This window comes from Pteropus medius, unplaced genomic scaffold, assembly GCF_902729225.1.
Source record: "Pteropus medius unplaced genomic scaffold, Ma_sr-lr_union100, whole genome shotgun sequence".
Lineage (NCBI taxonomy): Eukaryota > Metazoa > Chordata > Mammalia > Chiroptera > Pteropodidae > Pteropus > Pteropus medius.
In genome coordinates this window covers 304,318-325,253 of record NW_024346824.1, presented here as the reverse complement: position 1 = coordinate 325,253, position 20,936 = coordinate 304,318, and the positions used below count along the sequence as shown (strand labels likewise).

Here is a 20,936-nt window from a genome sequence, read left to right as displayed (position 1 = left end):
CATCAGGTACTGAACCATGTTCAGGATCACTGAATCATGTTCATTCTTCCTCCTGTTCCATTAATGATCCTGCTTCAATGTTCTTCAAATCTATGGACTAAATTTTAAAGAACCACAACATACCACGCCCCACATATATTGGGGGCAGGGTGGGAGGAAAGGAAAAGAGAAGAAAATTAGATACAGCATGCAACTGTTGAACCGACCTGGCAAGAAACCTTTCTGTAGCTACTAGCAAACCTTTAGTTAATAGATTTGACTTCACATATCCACTATCCATTCGTACTCTTTGTCTTAAACCAGCACCTCAGTTCGTCAGGGTTATAGTGATGGGAAATGAAAGGGCATGAAGGAGGCATGCTACTGTTTTAAAGGCCCTAATCCAGAAGTGGCATATATCACTTCCATTTATATTGCATTAACCAAAACTTAATCATATATAGCTTCTACTTAGAGCTATAAATGAGTTTTCTTTTTTTTCTTTTTTTAGGCGAGGCAACCCTTGGTTAATCTCACAGATTGCAAGGACCTTGTCGGCTTATAATCCCTTTTTTTTTTAATTTTTACGCCTACAGCACCTGGTCTTCCTAGGTGGTCTCCCATCCAAGTACTAACCAGGCCCAAACCTGCTTAGCTTCCAAGATCAGATGGGATCAGGCTTGTTCAGGCTGGCATGGCTGTAGACTATAGATGAGTTTTCTATAGGTGACCCAAAACTCCTTTCTTGAGGGATTGGAGACCTTAGTGATCCTGCCTATATGATATTCCTATAATTTTCTGCACTAAACATGGCAGGAGTAGGAGGTATACAAGATAGCCTCTGGATTATATCCGTAATCTTCCCTTCCTCTGTTGCATAGTGACAGTTCTCTTTTACCTTGATAATAGTCTCATTCACCCTGGTCAACCGTGACAATCAGAGATATGTAGGTAAAGTTTACCAATAAGCTCAACGGGGTAAAATTCCTGATTAGTAGTATTTGCCAATTTCTATAGTACAAATACTCCCACCATAGCCAATTCTAAGCTACCAATGTTATGTCACTGAATGTAGAGTTGAGAAAAATGCACTGTGGTATGTTGAATAATGGCCTTCCAAAGATATCTACATCCTAATCTCTGGAATCTGTGAAAATGCTACTTTACATGGCAAAAGGGGCTATTGCTGGCAATCAGGTTTCTGTAGTTGTGGGAGCCAGGAGCTCAGTCCTTGGATCCCCCATGAAAGATTTACTTGGAGGTCCAATACTCAGAGACGAAAGAGCAGAAGTGATTTTATTAAGTAGGCAGAATAAAGTACACCTGGAAGAAAGTCCAAGCAGGCACCTCAACAGAGAATCGAGAGCTCCAAGAAGTTGAGGGTCAGGGGTTATATGGGCCATAGGGTTTCTTTATTCTCTCTTTGTCCCTCCTGTCTCAAATGGTGTGAATTTTTTTTCCTCCCTTAGACTCTCCTACTTCAAGCTGGGGCATGTGTAGTGTGTGCCCATAAATGGGAAGTCATATACCTGCATGCTCTCAGTTAACTAATTTTGCCTATACCAGTCCCCAGAGTAAGGTTATATAATGGTCATTTGCAGTTAACTGACCAGGGGAAGCAAAGGGTTGGGGGAGGAGGGGTGATGGGAGAGAAGGGGACGAGGAATGTGTCAGGCACTACTAGGCTTTTTGGTCTGCCTGTCTGGCTTTTGACCTTGGGGGAATGAGGGAGGCTCCACAAGCCCCCTAGACCGGGTTGTATATTTTCTTCTGCTGAGCTGGTCTCAGCACATCTCATTAACCCTTCATTGTTCCTCTCCCTCTGACTCATATCTACCTATCTACCTACCCTGTCAGGACTTTGCAGATGTGATTAAATTAAGGGCATTGAGATAGGGAGATTACCCTGGATTATCCAGATAGACCCAGTGCAATCACATGGATCCTTATAAGGGGAAAAAAAGGAAGCAAGAGAGTTAGAATCAGAAAAGCAGGTAGAACAATGAAAGCAGAAGTCTTCCTGATGGGACCAAGTAATGTGGGCAGTCTCTAGAAACCAGAAAGGCAAGGAACAGATTTTCCCCTAGAGTCTTCAAAAAGGAACACAGCTTTGTTGGTACCTTGATTTTAACTCATTCTAGATTTCTGATCTGCAGAATTATAAGAAATTTGTGTTGTTTTAAGCCCTAAATTTGTGGTCATTAGTTACAGCAATAATAGGAAATTAATACATACACATAATCGACTCCTATAAGCCTGTGCGAGGTGGGTCTAGCACACCACTGAATTCACCATTTTTTCCCTGTTTACCTACTGGCATGACAAGCCCAAATTGGCAAATGGCAGCCTTAGTTGCCAATCCAGTGGAACTATTTTTATCTCCTTTGGTGGAGGTATTTCTTCAAAGGGTAAGAAAAACTTGTGAATAGCTATACTCAGAATCACAGAGACATGAAGATAAACATTTAAAAGTTGTCAGTTAGGTATAATAGAATTACCACTTTTTCTTCTGGGATCCATCTATGTTGGCTACCACAGATTGGTTACTGGTTCAGAATTTACAGAGCATCTTATAGGTTAGAACTTCAATCTGGCGAGGTGTTGTCTCTTACTTCTGGCTACGTATGGGCAGTTTTGTGCTTATCTTTCTGAAGAAGGGCCAAGTTGGGGCCGGTAGCCTCAGCCTCGCAGCATCCTGACCTCACCTTTCCTTATCTTATGGTTTAAAAGTAGATTGTCCCCTGCGGCTTGACCCAGAGCTTAGTTAGATCTTCCCCTGCCATAGAAAATTGCCCTGAAACTTATGATTAATGCCCCTGTGCTTACTGATTACAATCTTTAAGGTCTAGCATTCTTTCCAGACAACTCCTACCTTTGTTCCTGGGTTGCTAACACCACCAGTGGACTACACTGCCTGAGGGAAGGCTCTGTGAAGCACAACAGACACCTCCCCCCACCGTCATGCAGCCTCTGGAATAATGCCCAGATTTTCCCTTAAATACTCTGAGCCAGACTGAGAAAGTAAGGAAGTTTTTGAAGGTGTTAACCTGCTGCCTTCTCATATCACTGGTGCTCTGACAATAAACACTTATTTTAAATAGCCCAGCTCCTGCCATTCATTAATTTCTTTTCTGTTCCAGCTACTGTTGTGGCTACCAGTCTGAATGCAGGTGTGACCTGACAGTCCAAAGATTCAACTGCTTGCTCCAAGTATCTCTTGCTTCCTGCCCTATGGCTTCTCTCATAGATTTCACCTCATAGGATGCCCATGGGTACTTGCACAGCCATTGTGACTTATGTGTCAACTTAAAGTGTCAACTTGAAAGTATAAGGGAATTAACCTTTGACCAATGAAGACAAGAGCTGGTAAATGAATACTTCCCTCTTCCTTCCCTTGGTCAGACAATTAAGAGGCACATTCTACACTGCCTCAGAGTATTTCCAGGGGAATCGTGCCCAAAGCCGTGACCTGGATCACTTGCCAGTGGACTGGCTTTCCTGGCTTTGCCTATTTTACTCTTCCTAGTCTCTGACTCCTATTCCTTGGGATCAGTTCTGAAAATAAACTACCTGTTTGTAAGCCCTTGTCTCAGGCTCCACTTCTGTGGGAAATTAAATCTAAAAGATTTGGTCATAGAAGTGACCCTAGAAAGCAGAATCTCTGGCTGAGATTCTGTAACTGTATCAGACAGCATTCTGAGTGGTAAATAGAGTAGTGATAACCCTGGACATGCAGTAGCCTCATACTTACTAAAATTCATACCAGTGGTATATTTTAATACAGTGTAGAAGGAAGGTGAAGCATTTATTTAAGAGGAAGGATAGCATTTGAATAACCTGGCAATGGCATTATAAGGATTGTGGTGTCAGCTGGCTGGTATTAATGGCTGTTGAGTCTTGAAAAACAAAAGACAAGATCTGGTTAGCTATCAGTGCAAATGTATATGTCAACTCTGGCTTAAATGATACACTAAACTGCTTGTTCACTTCTCCTTTCATTAGTAACTTCTTTCTGTCCCTTTCTGCTGCGTGTGACAGTTCCTAAAAGTTCAGTCTTAGGTTCTTTATTCCCTTGCTCTTTCAAATGATGAATTACCCTTGTGTCATGTCTTTAGTTGTTATCTTTATTCCAATGTCTCTCTGGTATTTCTGCCACCCTTTTATGTAGCTTTAGGTTCTGGAACATCTTGAAATGTGCTGAATGACATTGGACAGTATGTCAGTATATTGCCACAAGATGGCAGCCTTGCTAATTTTGGCTGCCCTGAATCCCGTTATCCATCCCTTCCATTTGGACAGGGTAGGAGCGACTTCTAATAGACTTTAATCTTACTCATTTAACATTCGTTGAGAGCCTACTGAATACTGAGTCTTTTAATAAATTAGTATTTCTAAAAAATATTCTCAAAAGTTAAGCATAATCCTCTTTGCAGATGAGAAAACTGAGTTGAAAATGGTTAACTTGCTCAAAGTCACGACCTACATTTGAAATCAGTTTTCTGACTCCAAAGCCAGTTCTCTTTCCATTGCATAAATGAATCTCAAGCTGCAACAATATTAAGGTTTTTTGTTTTTGTTTTTGTTTTAAATTACAAGTAACGGAAAATCAATTTGAGCCAGCTTAACAACACAAGAATGTATTTGGGAGTGCCTCATGGAAACTTAAGCAGAAACAATGCTCTGACTTTAAAAGAGATAATAGCAGGAAGAACTGGAAAACCTTCAAGATTTGGAGAAGGGACAGAAAAATGGGGAATGGGAAGGGAAAGAGAAAACTGGGGAGGCCTAAGAGATCAAGCTCTGTCTCATTCCCCATTCAACTAGAATAGCCCCCATTTTGATGCATTTTACATATTGAGCCCCATGCAGTGTTCGTTTTGAAAAATAATGATTAGCTATATTAGATAATATTTTTAAACTACTGGTGTAATATATGAAGCCCGTTTCATATTTAGGAGAATTTTTTTTCTCTAATTTTTCACTCTAATAAGTAAAATGGTGATAAGTATTCTTTCATATTGTACTAGACAGTGAATGAAGTTATCGATTATTTCCATTTCCCTTGGCCCTTATAAGATCCCTTAAAGGAGGAAAGAGATTGGGGTATAGCCTCAGGCAATTCTATCCTGTACCCAAATGCTACTTGGGCCTTCCCCAATTGTCAGCCAGTCCAGAAATACTTAGTGAGCATCTAACTACATGCCAGGCACTACTAGGCACTGTGGATACAATGGTGAATAGAATAGGCACAGTCTGTCATCATAGAGCGAACAATCTAGTGCAGAAAACAGACATGAAAGAGATATTCCACAAAATAATTACAAGAATCACAAGCAAAGTGCAACCAAACAGAAATTCAGAAGATTAAGGAGACTAACCACATGAGTTGACTTAATCTGGGAGATTGGGGCAGGCTGCCCTGAGGAAATGTTATTTAATCATTATTTAATCTGAGACCAGAAGAATGAGTAAGAGTTAGTCAAACAAAACAATTGGAGAAGAGCTGTTTGAGCAGAGAGAAAAAGTGTGAAGGCCCAAAGGTGAGAGAAAGCTGGGCAGGGCAGGTTCCTGAGATCTAGGCAAGATCGGTGTGGCTGGACACAGAGACTAAAGGGAAGCGATAAGAGATTGAAGTGAAAGAGACAGCAGGGTTCAGATTTTGCAAACTCTTATGAACTATATTAGCATTTTATAATTATAATTTATAATTAACATTTCACGTCCCGCTTCCAATACGTCAAAAAGCCTGTGGGCTCCAATTTCAAAATATATTCTGAATCTCACCATTTATCACATTCTCTACTGCTCCCTACTCCAAACCACCATCATCTCTTGCCTGAGCTATTTTAAGAGCTTCTTAATTTATCTCTTAATTTGGTCTCTTCCTGATGCATAAGTAAAGGTAATCACTGCCTTTTTGAAACACTTTCTTCCCTTGGCTTTCTTGAACCATATACTTTTCTGATTTTCTTCTACCTCTGGTTGCTCCTTCTAAATATCCTTTTCTGGCTTCTCTTGTAACTCACAGTTAATGTGGTCCCTCAGGAGCTCTGGTTGACCCTTTTCTCATTTTATATTCTTTCAATCTCAGGACTCCATACCTCCTGGCCAGACTTATCTTCAAAGCTCCAGTTCTATATGTCTACTTGCATATTCAGGAAATCCCATAGACACCTCAAACTGAGCATGTCCAGAATAGAACTTATCACCTTTCCCCATCAATCTTACTCTTCCTCCAGTGTTCCTAGTCTCTACAAAGAAATATCATCTACCTCTATTTAGTGCAATTGCCTGAGAGTTGTTCATTTTCACCGTGGATTTTGGATCCCATGGCTAGGTTTTTGATTTCACACTCTGACTAAAGGGAAATGATAAGAGATTGAAGCGAAAGAGACAGCAGGGTTCCGATTTTGCAAACTCTTATGAACTATATTAGTATTTTATATTTATAATTGTAATTATAATTTATAATTAGCATTTCATTTCAATCTCTTATCACTTCCCTCTAGTCTCTGTGTCCAGCCACACCGATCTTGCCTAGATCTTAGGAACCTGCCCTGCCCAGCTTTCTCTCACCTTTGGGCCTTCACACTTTTTCTCTCTGCTCAAACAGCTCTTCTCCAACTTTCTTTTTTAGATAATTTCTTCTCTACCTTGGGCTCCCTGAGGGATTGCTATGGTGAAATAACATCTTTGGAGTGATCTCCTTAGATCTTTTTGAAGTCTTAACCCTTAACTTCATTTTTAGATAATGTTTTCATGACAGTGTCTTGGACTTTATTTTTGCCAAGAGCATTTCTTAATTTTAGAATCATTTACCATCTGGAGAAGCTGACAATAAAAACCAGTTTTATATTCAAACCCAGTAATAATTCACACACCATGCAATTCACCCACTTAAAGTATATAATTAAATGGTTTTTAGTATATTTGCAGACTTGTACAATCATCACCACAATCAATTTTAGAACATTTTCATCACCCCAGAAAGGAACCTGTTACCCGTTAGTGGTCACTCCTCATTTCACTCCAACTCTTACTGCCCAGCCATAGGCAATCACTAATCTACTTTCTGTCTCTACAGATTTGCCTATTCTGGGCATTTTGTATAAATGAAATCATACAATATGTGGTCTCCTTTATATTTAAGTTTATTTTTTAGTTTATCTCTCTCCTCTCACATTTTATTATAAGCAGCATGTAGAAAGTAGATAGCTCTTTCAGTTTTCTGCCTAGAAATTTCCTTGGCTAGATCACTGAACACATTAGGGACATTTCTCATTTTCTGTATTACCTCACGTGACAGTTTGCCAACCTTTCTGGGAAAGGATCCCCCTTTCTCCAGCTTTCAGTAACGTTGTCCTCACTTTCCTTTGTGCCCCACCAAAGACCTCCTCCAGGCCCTTCAGGTTTTGCCTAACACTCTCACAGAGGCCCTCTGGCCTTTCTCCTCCAGGCCCTTCCAGCTTCTGTCTGCCATGCAGTGCCAAAGCCGATGCCACATGTTTTAGGCTTTTATTATGGCAACATCCATACCAAACTTTATCTGTTTCATTATCTATTGCTGATGAATCACCCCAAAACTTAGAAGCTGTGTAAATGTGAGTCCTCTTGCAAGTAGATGCCAAAGATAGAATCAAAAGTTCAAGGGAGGGGAAATGCCTGTGAAAGATAAAGATGAGAAGAAGCAGGAGTATGTGAGGATAAACTTCAGGCCATGATGCATAACTGACACCTGTGAAAGGAGGCTTGGATAAAAAGAGCCTCAGAGTGCAGTGCAGGCAGCTCTGAGAAAGCCTTGGCCAGGCTGATTTCCCGTTAGAAAAGTCCCACATGAGGCAGCAATGGTCTCGCTCAGCCATGGCCGCTGGGCTCAGTCCTTGGCTGGGATTAACCCAGGTAGAGTGTGCCTTGGCATGAATGCTATGGAAAATCCCAAAGGTATGGCAGGTGAAAGCTGTCAGCTACCCATACACTTCACAGCAGTTCTCTTTATGAAGGTAAATCTACAAAGTTGTGCACACAGTCCAGTTCTTGCTAACATAGTCCATACCTTGCACTGCTCAGAGATCCCCTCTGCAGTTCTCACAGGCCCCTCCTCATGAGGGGAAACTTAGAAGAGAGAGGTTAATGAAATGAACTATAGCCCCATTGCTGATGGTTGAATTGTTTTTTAAATAAAATTTATAGACTCATCGTATATTACTGGTATTAACCTCTTTTCAATTCCATACGCTGCATACATTTTTCCAAACTATCACTTACCTTTTGGCTTCGTTATCTTTTCCCTTGTCAAAAAGGATTTTCATGAGGGCAAATAATTCTAACTTGTACTTGACCTTCTTAGTTTTTCTCTTGTTTATAAAGGTCTTTCTAAAACTTAAGTTATATGTTTGAACTCCAAAATATTATTAAAGATATTTTTTTACCTTTAAACTTTAACACATCCAAAATTTATTTCTGAATATAGTGAGTTTGGGAGTCCAATCCTATTTTCTTCCAGATAGATATTTGATTGTGCCAGTGCCATTTATTAAGTAGACTATACCTTCTTCACTAAATTAAAATTTCCTAAAATTCCCATATATACTTTCTGAACTCTGTTTCTATGCTAACATATATAGTCATGTGCTGCATAACAACCTTTTAGTCAGTGATGGACCACGTACAGGACAATGATATACCTTATAGCCTAGGTGTGTAGTAGGCTATACCGTCTAGGTTTGTGTAAGTATACTCTATGATGTTTGCACAACAAAATCATCTAGTGATGCATTTCTCAGAATGTATCCCCATGACTGTACTTTTTTATAACCAGTGTTTTATTATTTTTGTTTGAGGATCAGAATACAGACACTATGAACAATCTGTACATAATTCTTAATCTAAGTATTGAAAAAACTCTATAAATTACATGATTATAATAATTTTCTGAACAATTTTACAATGACTTTCCAGCTTAAAATTTGGAGTCAATTTGTTTCTATAAAGAGAGCATCAGATACCAATATCTTAAAATATTGAAAAACTATAAGGTATAAAACTCCACAAATTCATAACTTAATATCAAACATTCTGCCTATATCATAAACTTTTCAAATATTTCAAATCACATTAACAAAGAAAGGAAAAACTGGATGACCCTCTACAAAAGATGTCACAGATAGCATACAGTTATGATGGGGGATCCAAGACTAAGAAGTAGTTTTTTTAAAAAAAGATTTGATTTAATAGATCATATTTAGAAAACTTCACTCACTATTAGAGAATATATACTTTTTGTCAAGCATTTATTTCCATGGTGCTATTGACCATACTGTAGACAATGCTTTTGTTGAAAAATAAGTCTCAAATAACAACGGATCAGTATTATATTTACCGTATTACGTATCTACATTATAAGTGGAAGACAATAACAGCAACAACTTAAAATACCATGTATGTTTGGAAAATTTAAACCATACTGCTAAACTGATCCAAGAACATACAGGAAATCAGAAAATATTTAAAACTAATGACTTTAAAAATACTATATTTTGAAACTTATGGGATGCATTTAATGCATAGCCTTGAGTGCTTATATTAAAAAAGAAGATAGGCTAACATTTAAAGCACTAAGTGTTAAAGTTAAGTAGTTAGACAAAGAACAACAGAACCAATCCGAAGGAAATAAAAGTAATGAAAGAATAAAAATAAGAAGAGAAACTAAATAAGCAAAAAACAAGTACGTGTGATTTTTAAAAGATTGACATAGCCAAAAGTTGATTCTTTGAGATGAGTAATAAAATAGACAAAACTTTAATGAAATGATAGAAAAAAGTCACAACAAAATTTTGGAGGAAAAAAGAAGGCATAGTACAGATATAGCAGAGACCGATGGTGTACACATTTAAAGACTATTTTCCACAGCCTACCCTCTAACCAACATAATTCACATCCCCATTGAATATGCAAAATATATTCGCCCTCCCAGAACTCACTCATCACATTAAGGCATCAGTTCAAAATTCAGAATCTCATCATCTAAATGAAGTCTAGGTGTGGATGAGGCTCTTCAGATGTGGCTCCTTGGGTGTGATTCCTCTTGATCTGATGATCTGTGAAATAAATAATCAAGTTGTCTAGAACATACAGCCTACAATGTTGGTATGGGGATAAGATAACTGCAATAATTGCTTTTGTTCAAAAAGGGGAAAGCAGGAGGCACATAACAGTCAGCGTTCCATAACAATTCTGAAATTCTAGCTAGGTACAACTTTCTGTTTCTTTGATTGGGACTCAGTTCTCCCTGAGAGTGATTCTCTCTGGCTTTCAGCTCTGCCTTCTAGACTCTTGGTTCTTCACTTTGAGTCATCCTTCCTTTCCCATAAAAACTGGCTCAAATTTGTTGCTGTGTAGCTTTCACAGCCTGCTTCTTGCTCATAGAAAGTTGGTAGTTCTGAGGGCTCTTTTTGTTTTGAACCGTCCTTTTTACCTGAAGCTGGTGATGCTTCTACAAATGCAGTTCTCCTAAATTTCTGTGTTTTCTATGAATTTTATTTAGACTCTCAAAAGCCATACCCACAAATGTCTTCGAGATAGGCACTCTCTACCTTGGTCTGAGATACAGTATACTATAGGAGACACCAGTAAGGCTCTTGAAAGCTCTCTTGTCTAGTAAGAAAAAGTCTAAGAGGCATTCCAGCATCTTAACAAAGAGTCTTACAATGCATTCACCATCTTTATCTTAATAGTATTTTTCCTTTGAAAAACTTTTCATGGCTGGAAAGACTGTCCCAAGCCCTTCATATATCCTCTAAATTTTTCTAAAAAGCTGACCACTTCCCTTTTTAACTTACCTTTCTCTTTCCATATGTTATCATTGATAACTAAAAAAAAACCAGTTGGCACTTTGAATATTCTGTCTGAGAATCTCCTTAGCCAAATTTACCCCATGCATTAAGTATATTTTATATTTTGTGTTTTACCATAGGTGACATTCTTCTGAATTTAGATTTTTTGTTTGATGGAAAACTGTATGGGCAAATGAGAAAATGATGAGAAAAAGAGAAAAGATGATAAAATGGGAAAAAATAGTTTCCATGTCTAATGCCAATGAGAGATTATTATTTAGAGTTTGGAAAAGTCTTTCTGTAAAGGACCAAACAGTGCATATTTTAGGTTTGCTTTGTGGTCCAGATGTTTTCTGAGAAAGCTGTTCAACTCTACTATTGTAGCAGGAAAACAGTCATAGACAGTAAGTGAATGAGTATGACTGTGTTCTAATAAAACTTTATTTACAAAAATTGGAGGTGCACCGGATTTGGTCTTTGCGCCAAGGTTTATTGATCCCTGATCTGGAAAAACAAGGAACTCCTGCATATCAACAAGAAAAACACAGCAACTCCAATTTAAAAAATAGAAAGGGACATGAATAGGTAGCACACAGAAGTGGAAATTCAGAAGGGTAATAAGCATATAAAGAGATGTCTAAACTAAATTATAATCAGAAAAATATAAATTCACAATGAGGTATTGCTTTACCTCTAATCAGATAGCAAAAATTAGAGAGATAATGATGAGCTTTGTTGGGAAAATAAGAACTCTTCATGAAAGGAATAAAAACTGGTGATACTATTCAAGAATGCAATACGGTGGCACATAGTCCAATAATGTGGATATGTATCTAATGACCCAGCAAATCAGCTCCTGAGTCTGTCTATCTCAATGAAATTCCCATACAAACCCAACAAGAATGTTCATTGCAGCATTATTTGTGGTGCAGAGGAGTGAAGACAATCTGGTTTTGTCATTTTTGGAGAAAAATGTAAAATTTGGTGAAAGTATACCATGAAGTGCTATGTAGCAATTGGGAGTAATAATTAGATATACACTTAACGACATGGATGAATCTTGAACTTAAAAGCAGTGCTGATTTTAAAAAGTCAGAACAAGTTATAAATACAAACCACTTGTGCAAATTTAAAATATATAAACACAAAACAATATATTTTGCAACAACACAAAAAGATACAAAAAGATACACATTACAGTGGTTTTCTATGGGGTGGGAAAGGAGTAGGTTATGGAATTAAAAGATATCTCTATAAGTAGATAGACATTTATCTATATCTATATGTAATCTATATCTATCTATCTCAGTAGATATATAGATATCTATATATCTCAGTAGATATATAGATATAAAGAGAGAGGAAGAAAGAGGAAGAAAAAGCAAGCAAGTGCATTGCATGGACCAATGACAGTAATGTACCATGAAATAAAGAGGAGAATTAACTGCATCAGAACTTAATATAAAATAACAGATAAATAAAAAAGCAGAGAATATACATTTTTCTTTTGAAGGAGTAAAGAAGACAGCTCTATAGGAAGATGAACCTCAGCAGAGCTGTGAGCCCCCCATTCAATTCTTCCTACTTGGAATTAGCTATCTGCACAGGCTAGTGAGAGAGTGTGTGCTGAGTAGTATCTGAGTTAGCATGAATGACAGTGGGTAATGTCTGCTTGAGGTTAAAAGATTTGAATCAACATATTCTGAATGTATATCTGAATCAACCTACTCATGCATAGTATGTATAGTATAATTCCATTTTCATTTAAAAGTACTATTACATATTAATGTATGCATACAAAAAGAGTTGTAGGACTTTGCTCTAAACTGTTGACAGAGTTATTCATGGGCCAGGTGTGGCAGACATTGGTCAACAAATCAATAAATCTCTTTCCTTTTCCTCTTGGGCCCTCCTTTTCTCAGCTTTCCTTGCAAATAGGTGTGGCCATGTGCCTGAGGTCTGATGGGTGGATTCATGGACAATTCTCCATGCTCTTCTCCTTTTGTGTCAACTTTGAAAGCTCTGTGTTCAATCAAGATTGAGAAGATGGTGTCTACAGTCATGCCACCCTGAACAAGACTGATCCTGTCTGATTTCGGGAGCTAAGCAGGGTTGGGCCTGGTTAGTACTTGGATGGGAGACCACCTAGGAAGACCAGGTGCTGTAAGCATAAAAAATAAAAAATAAGGGATTTTAAGCTGACAGGATCCTTGCAATCTGTGAGGTTAACCAAGGGTTGCCTCGCCACCCCCCTCCCAAAAAAAAGATTGAGAAGAGGGAAGGAGCTGGGGTCCCTGAATCATTGCTTAGAAGAGAACAGTTTATTGGTCAGTGATGAAATCCTGTTTTGGATTTCAGAAGTAAAAAATAAACTTTTATTTATTAGGTATTTAAAATGTTAGGATTTGTTAAACTGCTAGCATACATTAACTCATATAATAATTAGATTATAAGAAACTGATTTTTCACATTATACGTTTAGGTATTGTTTGCATTTTGAGAACTTTGTATTATATTTATAATTAGCATTGTATCCAATATAGATTTTTAGAAAATTAATGTTTCATAATTTATAATCATCTCTCCTTGTTCTCTGAGTAATTCCTTCTTGCTTAACATTTCGGTAAAAAATGCAAAGTATGATGATGTTACCAAATGTCTGGTTATTTAAGGCCTATAAGCACAGAGTCAGCTTGTTATCCTTTTTGGTCTTCCTTAATGAGATATAATTCACATACCACAAAATTCACCCTTCTAAGTGTGCAGTTCAGTAGTTCTAGTATGTTTACAAGGTTGTGCAATCATCACCACTAATTCTAGAATGTTTCCAAAAAGAAGCCCATACCTATTAGCATCGTTCCCCCTCTGCCCCACCTATCACCTGACAACCATTAATCTGCTTTCTGTCTATATGAATTTGCCTATTCTGTACACTGTTTAAATGAAATCATACATACGTGGCCTTTTGTGTCTGGCTTCTTTCAGCAAGCAGAATGCTTTTAGGGCTCATCCATGTTGCAGCATATATCAGTCTCTCATATTTTTATGGCTGAATACCATTTTATTTATAGAAATACCACATTTTATTTATCATTCATCAATTGATGGACATTTGGTTTGTTTCCAACTTTTGGCTGTTATGAATCATGCTGTTATAAACATTTGTGTACAAGCTTTTGTATGAACATATATTTTCAATTTTCTTGGGTATATACCTAGGAGTAGAATTGCTGGGTCATATGGCAACTTTCATGTTCAACTTTTTGAAGAACTGCCAAAGTAGCTGCACCATTTTATATGTCTACCAGCAATGTATCAGGGTTCAAATTTCTCCATATTTTCTCTAATGCTTGTTATTGTTTGTCTTTTTTATTATAGCAGTCCTAGTAAGCGTGAAGTGATATTTCATTGTAGTTTTGATTGCATTTTCCTAAAGATTAGTATCATTTCTGTTTTAACGTTTGTGCATCTGTGTGTGTGTGTTGTGATAGTTACTTTGCTATAGTGACAAGATATTTATGGATTGTGTGTGAAGAAAACATAAAACATAGAGTTGGTTCTGGTCTCTCTCAAATTTTTTATTAACTTATCCTTCACCACAACAAACAGACATCCAATCAATTCATTTTAACTTTTTTATGTAGCAAGGTGGCTCAAGTGGACATGGTTTGGGATTCAATGCTTCTGGTGAATGAAATTCATTAATACCTCCACCTATCTGTTTAAATCTGTCTTGATCATCTTAGGCTGCCATAACAGAATACCATAGGGTGGGTTGCTTTAAAAACAGAAATTAATTTTTTCACACTTCTTGAAGCTGGAACATCTAAGATCAAAGTACTGGCCAATTTGGTTTCTGGTGAGAACTCTGTTCCTTACTTGCAGACAGCCACCTTCTTGCTATATCCTCACATGGACTTTCCTCAATTCATGCGTGTAGAGGGAGAGATAAAATGCGTGTTTTCTCATGTCTCTTCTTATAATGAAGCTAATCCTATCAGATCTGGGACCTACCCTCATGACCTCATTTAACCTTAATTACTAACTTAGAGGCTCCATCTCCACAAAGAGTCACACTGGGGGTTAAGGCTTCAACATATGAATTTGGAGGGGAACACAAACATTTAGTGTATCCACTGATTTCCCAGGAACCTCCTGAGAAACAAAATCTTGATCTCTGTCTCCTTTTTGATTCAGATACATACAAACCCGTCTGATGGATTGGTATGGTCCTGACTGATTGCTGGGAAGCTCAACTGTGTACTTGAAAAATTCAAGAGAAGGTGGAGGCTGCATGAGGCTGTCACGAAAAGCCAAAATCAGCAACAAAGACTATGAGAGGTGGGTAACAGGTTACTGTACTGAGCAACACCAATGACACCATTCACGTCATAATCTATGTGGATGGCAGTCCCTGGAGTTTTTTTGTAGTGCAAAACCTGCAAGGCCATACCCTAGCTAGTGGTTCTGAATACAGCGTATCAGCAACTGGTACCCTTCCTAAGACCTTTCCAATCCAGATTCTATGGCAGTATGTCAGGGGAGAAAAATGCTACATGCATATGTTGATAAAGCTGGATCACTAAATATCATCTCATTTTGGGGTCCTCTTTGCTATCTATGTTATTATTCTGAGTTTAATGTCATTTTGCTATGGGGCTCTCCTAATTGAGTTTAATGTTAAGGGACCAACTACTACTTAAAGTCCTTTGGCTACAAGCAACAGAAACCAACTCTGGGTAACTTAAGGGGAACATAAAGGAATTTATTGAAAGAAAATAGAAAAATTCACAAAGTCAAAAAACAACCTGAGCACCCAGGTATCAAGATATTCAGGGATCAGGGCAGTTCTGGATATGTAGGCAACAGAAACAAATAGAAAGTCTCTTCAGATTCATACCCCAGAATGAATCAGCTTCAAGAGGTTTCTTTCCTCCTGTCTCCCACTAAAATATTTTCCAGAGAAAGCACTTTCAACTAGTTTAGTTAGGATTGGAGGCCATCCTCTGACTAGGGAAGGGCAGAGAACAATAATTGACATTCCCATTAAGCCAATATGCAGTGAGGGAGGAGGCGTTGTACAAAATAAGGACATAGAATGCGGATAGAGAAAAACAATAAAAGTTCTCTGCATTCCAACTATGGGTTGCCAAGCAATGGCCTCCCACTCTTTTTCATCCCATATACAATTTTTTAAATGCCTCTGCCTAACAATATAATTATCTCACATGCCTAAAAAAAATTATATATATATACATATATATATATATACACTCAACTCTTTCCAAAAGGAGACAACCCATGTCTAATTATGGCATCCTTTCCTTTCCTGGTTCCTTCATAATCCCCTCCATATTTTGCAACTTGTGGATAAAATGACAGACTGAACCATCACCAAACCATAGTATACACAATTCTAGGGGAAGGGAAAAGGGAAGAGAAGGATAATCACTTTTTAAATATGTCCGACTTTCTTCATATGTAAGTTTTTTAAATATGTCTGACTTTCTTCATATGTAAGTTTGAGAAGAAAAAAACCTAGTCTTCCTCCTGTGTTTCTCCTTTACTTTTAGTCACACTTCTGAAACCAGGTATAGTTCCTCCCAGTCTCATCCCACAGCAAACAATTCTCTGTGACAGTAGCTGAGTGTCATACAATTTAACTCAAATCTAACACTATGTACCTGGAAATAGTGTCAGATCACACAGGTTAAGAGCTCAGTCTCACAAGACTGCTTCCCCCTTCAGATACCAATTACAAATCCAGGTCGCCACTTTTGCTTCTGACCAACTGATTAATATTGAAGGTTCCCACAGCCCTCTCCTTGGGTTTGATTAATTTGCTACTGTGGCTCACAGGACTCAGAAAAACCTTTTACTTATTCTTTACCAGTTTATTATAAAAGGTACGATAAGGATATGGATGAACAACCAAATGGAAGACATGCATAGGGCAAGGTATGGGGGAAGGGACAAGGAATTTTCATGCTCTCTCTGAATGTGCCACCCTCCCAGCACCTCCATGTGTCCACCAAACTAAAAGCTCTCCAAACCTCATACTATTGGGATTTTTAGGGAGGCTTCATCGTATAGGCATAATCAATTATTAACTCAATTTTCAGCCTCTCTCCAATTCTGGAGAATGTTGTGTGGAGATGAAAGTTTCAAGTTTCTAATCATGGCTTGGTCTTTCTGGTGACCAGCTTCCATGCAAGAGTCACCTCATTAGAACAAAAGACACTGCTCTCACCCAGGAAATTCCAAGGGGTTGGGGAACTCTGTGTCAGAAACTGGGGTCAAAGACCAAATATTAGAACAAAAGATTCTTCTAAGGCTCTTATTATTTAGGAAAGTACGAGGATTTTAGGAGCTCTGTGCCAGGAAGTAGGGACAGAGAACAATATGTATATTTTCTATACCTAACAGATTATACCTCAATAAAATAGAGAAAATATCCATGACACAGAAAGGAGGGAAATACAGGTAGAGCGACAGTCCTCACTCATGGAACTAATTATAGTATTTATGACTTCTCTCCCCCCCAACTCAATCCGCATTCTCTTGTCACTGGCCAGCTCTTCTGTTGGTCTAGTGCTTTGTCAGGTAGGTTGTGGTAGCCAGTCTTCACGATAACACTGAATGATTCTCACTTTCTTGTGTTCATGCCCTGTGTGTCCCCTCCCACATTAAATAGTTCCTAGAATATTTTAGATTACTGGTATTAAGGCCTCCCCCAGGATAGCTACGTCATCTGCTCTCATGCTTACCACTATGGTTTTTACCTCTCTCTTTACTTTGGACCCTGGAGATTTCTCTTTATTCCTATAAGTTCAGTTGAGCATTTCCTTAAATTTTAGCTGGTGTTTCTAAGTGTTTATCATAAGAACATTTTCTGGTTGTCTAGTGTTCTAGATGGCTGAAGTTGGAAGTCTCTATGTGTTTACTTTTCTATCTTCCCCAACTCTGCTGCAAGCTCCATAGGGACAGGAGAGATGTTTTGACCATAATTGTGTTCTTGTAATCTAGCATCGTACCTGGTACATAATAAACACTTATTACATGTTTGTTAAATGGACTAATGTAACCATAGAAGAAATGGATGCCATAACTGGACATACGTTGTCTCTTTTTGGAAGGAGTTGAGTGTATTTTTTATTTGCATGTGAGATTGTGAGATTACTATACTAATCAACTAATTAATCAAGCAATTAATTCATGAGAAGGCACATGGAAGACTTTTTCCCATTTAACAAAATTCTCTTTCATAATTGTCTATTGCTGATAATTAAATCTCGAGACTTGCCTTTTAGATATCATCATTTGGCCTGCAAATACGGTTGTCATTTGAGATAACTTCTTACATTTACATTTTTAAACTTGACAGTCTCCAGAAGAAGTAGAATTCGGTTACACTGACCTAGTTATGATATTGACAGGACATGGACTTCTCCAGGTCAGAGTAAAAGAAATAAAATGTATTCATATAAATATATTTTTGCATTGGTATTTATAGAGCTTGTCCTTAAATAGATGAATATTTTAGTGAACATTTGCATTGTTTAGAATAGGCGTCCGATAGTCTATGGAGTTTGATTTGGTCAATGTCATGATCAAAAGGAAATTCTTGATTTTCTTTTTCCAAAGCTGCACTTGCCCCATAGACCCCTTTTCTGAAACTTTATCTGGTAGTTCAGGCCAAAACTCTAGGAAGCAACCTTGAATCCTTCTTTTCTGCCTGTCCCCCAGCCCTCAGCCCACATACAATTCATTAGCAGTCCTATTGACTCTCCTTTCTAAAGGTATCCAGAATCCAACCTCTTCTTTGAAGTCCTGTCTACCAAGTCTAGATCCTTATCATGTCTTCCTTAACCTACTGCAATGGCCCCCTAACTCATCTGCCTGCTGTTGTTCTTGTCCTCTCTATCAGCTCTTCCCACAACAACCAGAGGGAACTTTTCAAAATATAAATCAGATCATATCAGTTATATAGTGATGGGTCAATTTAAAAGGCAACTCGAAAACATAGCCTCCTTGTCATCTCTAGCCACACTATAGGAAGCCAGAGGCTATCATAAAAATAGGGTGATGTTCCATCACTAGAAAATAAAAAAAATTTTTTTTAAAAGGAGGAAAATGTTGCTGTTGTGGGAAGTTATAAATAGCAGAGCTTGGCCTAATCATCTTGGCTCTTCTCCATACCTCATTGTGAAGCTAACACAAACAACCTCTGAGCAACCAGCATGAGGATGCTGGAAAAATAGTCATAAATAACCCGATGTTTTCCAGATAGGTTCCTGCTGTTCTACTTGCTTCTCTCATTACAAAGTTGAACTTTGATGAGCTAGTGAAAGGCTGGTTCCTATGATGACCCAGGGTTGCTGCTCTGATGTTATGCCATCACTCAGCAGGAATGAATATGGTGGATTTCGGTCCTTTTCAACGATGTCTTCCAGAAGGACCGATGGCCAGAAACACAGTGGACAGAAGAAAGTTTTCTAAATCTCAGGCAGGGAGAGAGACATATTTACTATGATGCTAATGAAACAAGATTTAGTTCCCCTTCCTTGCAGGAGAGACTTCCAAGGCCCTATACCTACTTTTTTATCAAACGTTGTATTCTTTTTTTCTTTAAAAGGACCTCACCTCTTTGCAACCAAGTTTACAACCTCTCTTCCCAGAATTTCTGATAGCTACCAGGAAAAGGAGATTCAGGATGTTGATAATTTTGAGGAGCTGGGGGAATAGAGCAGCCAATGCTGTGTCTCCGCGACCTTCTATTTTGATGACCCCCTGAAAAACCTTCTGTGCTGACCCTTCCAAGTCACTCGACATCCATACCCCAACTCAGTAATCATCACTTTTTGTCCTGCCCAAGAAACCTGGCAGATTGCCAGCTTTGTAGAGCTCCATGAGATCTCACTGAAAAAGATAATCCTAAATATCTTGATTATAAAACTGTAGGTCAGTTTTTTGATCATTTCTTCTCCACAGAACAAGGAGAGACCAGTTTGTTGTAGGTAGTTCCACTTGGCCCACCTCTCTACAATCTAAGATGTGAACTATGACTCACTCAAGTCCAGGAAGGATATATTTGAACTTCTCAGAACACAGACTCTCTGACTTACTAAACTTAACTGTAAGTGAGACATTTAAACTTTGATCTCTGCCTCCAAGTTATAGATAATCAAAATGCTCTGAATTTGCATTGGTTTAGATAGCCGTCTTTATGCAAAGTTGTACAAAGTAACTGAACTAGTCTTAGTACTTCCAAGGTGTAGCCCCCTCCTCTTCATCATCTCCAAAGAAGGACTCACTGAGTTACATTTTTAATAATATATTTTTTTCAGTGTTTAAGAAGAATCATTATAAAAAGCACCCCATGAAACTATATAATCTTCAGACCCCACATAACCCAACTTTGTCTCTTTCACACTTCAGGGAGTGACAAATTGAAGATTTCATTATTGAGAGACCTTAATTTCTACTTACAGATCAAGTTAATAAAAGATCAATATATTTCTGACTAAACTAGATATGCGAAATATTCCAAGTCTCCCAGCAATGTGGAGGTCAAAGTGACAATTAAAGTTTTCAGCCTGGCTTAAAAAAAAAAATCACTCTACTTCTATGCCTCTTGCCATATATTTGCTGGTGAACCTCCTTGGTAATGTGATACTTAATAAATAAGAGGCATAGAATACTGCCATAGAATGCCAGTATTTATTAAGTATCACATTACCAAGGAGGTTCACCAGCAAATTTCATGGTTGAACAACGCTAACTCTTTTTTCTTAGGTTCTTATAACTTTATCATATGTAATGGTATTATAAGAAGGGTGGACTCCATTAAATATGAGACCCTGACTTGATGGGTCTAGATGTATATGTTGCAGATTCAGAGGCGGGAAGAGCTAAATTGCTCTGCATAATAGAGGAACACAAATTTGGAGTACAGAAGGCAATTCTAGAAGGAAAAAGAGAGAAAGGAGAGGGAGATAGGAGCCAGCAAAATTCTGAAGGATTGGCTGTATCTGGGGTTAAATGTCAGTGAGAAACCTGTAGAAAAGAATTTTAAGATTGGAGTTTTCCCTTATGCAAAGTTTAAGTGTATATCACTTCAGTGCA

The 20,936-nt window shown here is 38.0% G+C and overlaps 1 non-coding gene and 1 pseudogene across 1 annotated transcript; one reads left to right on the top strand and one right to left on the bottom strand.

The window, feature by feature from the left end:
• Window positions 1-566: 566 nt before the first annotated feature.
• On the bottom strand, window positions 567-685 carry LOC120614041 (5S ribosomal RNA). Its single transcript, XR_005655843.1, has one exon. It is a non-coding gene; the product is annotated as a 5S ribosomal RNA (ribosomal RNA).
• Window positions 686-12,862: 12,177 nt separating this feature from the next.
• On the top strand, window positions 12,863-12,981 carry LOC120614046 (uncharacterized; annotated as a pseudogene).
• The last annotated feature ends 7,955 nt before the right edge of the window (window positions 12,982-20,936 follow it).